Below are 246 nucleotides of genomic sequence, written 5' to 3' on the forward strand. Positions count from 1 at the left end.
TATATATATATAACAATGAGCACGTTTTATTTATTTATTTTTTTTTTGCGACAAATTGATAAAATACGTTATTATTATATAATTTTTTTTATTTTTTTTTTGAAAACTTATTAAAAAAAGGTAACACGTTAAATTATTACAAAAAAAATCGTTTCGTTTAGTCATAATTTATTACAATATTTACGATTCTAATAATAATAATAAATAATTTTTTCTTTTTTTTTGTAGCTGTTAATTATTATATAA

This window comes from Pediculus humanus, genomic scaffold (assembly GCF_000006295.1).
Source record: "Pediculus humanus corporis 1103172107603 genomic scaffold, whole genome shotgun sequence".
In the NCBI taxonomy this organism is placed as follows: Eukaryota; Metazoa; Arthropoda; class Insecta; order Psocodea; family Pediculidae; genus Pediculus; species Pediculus humanus.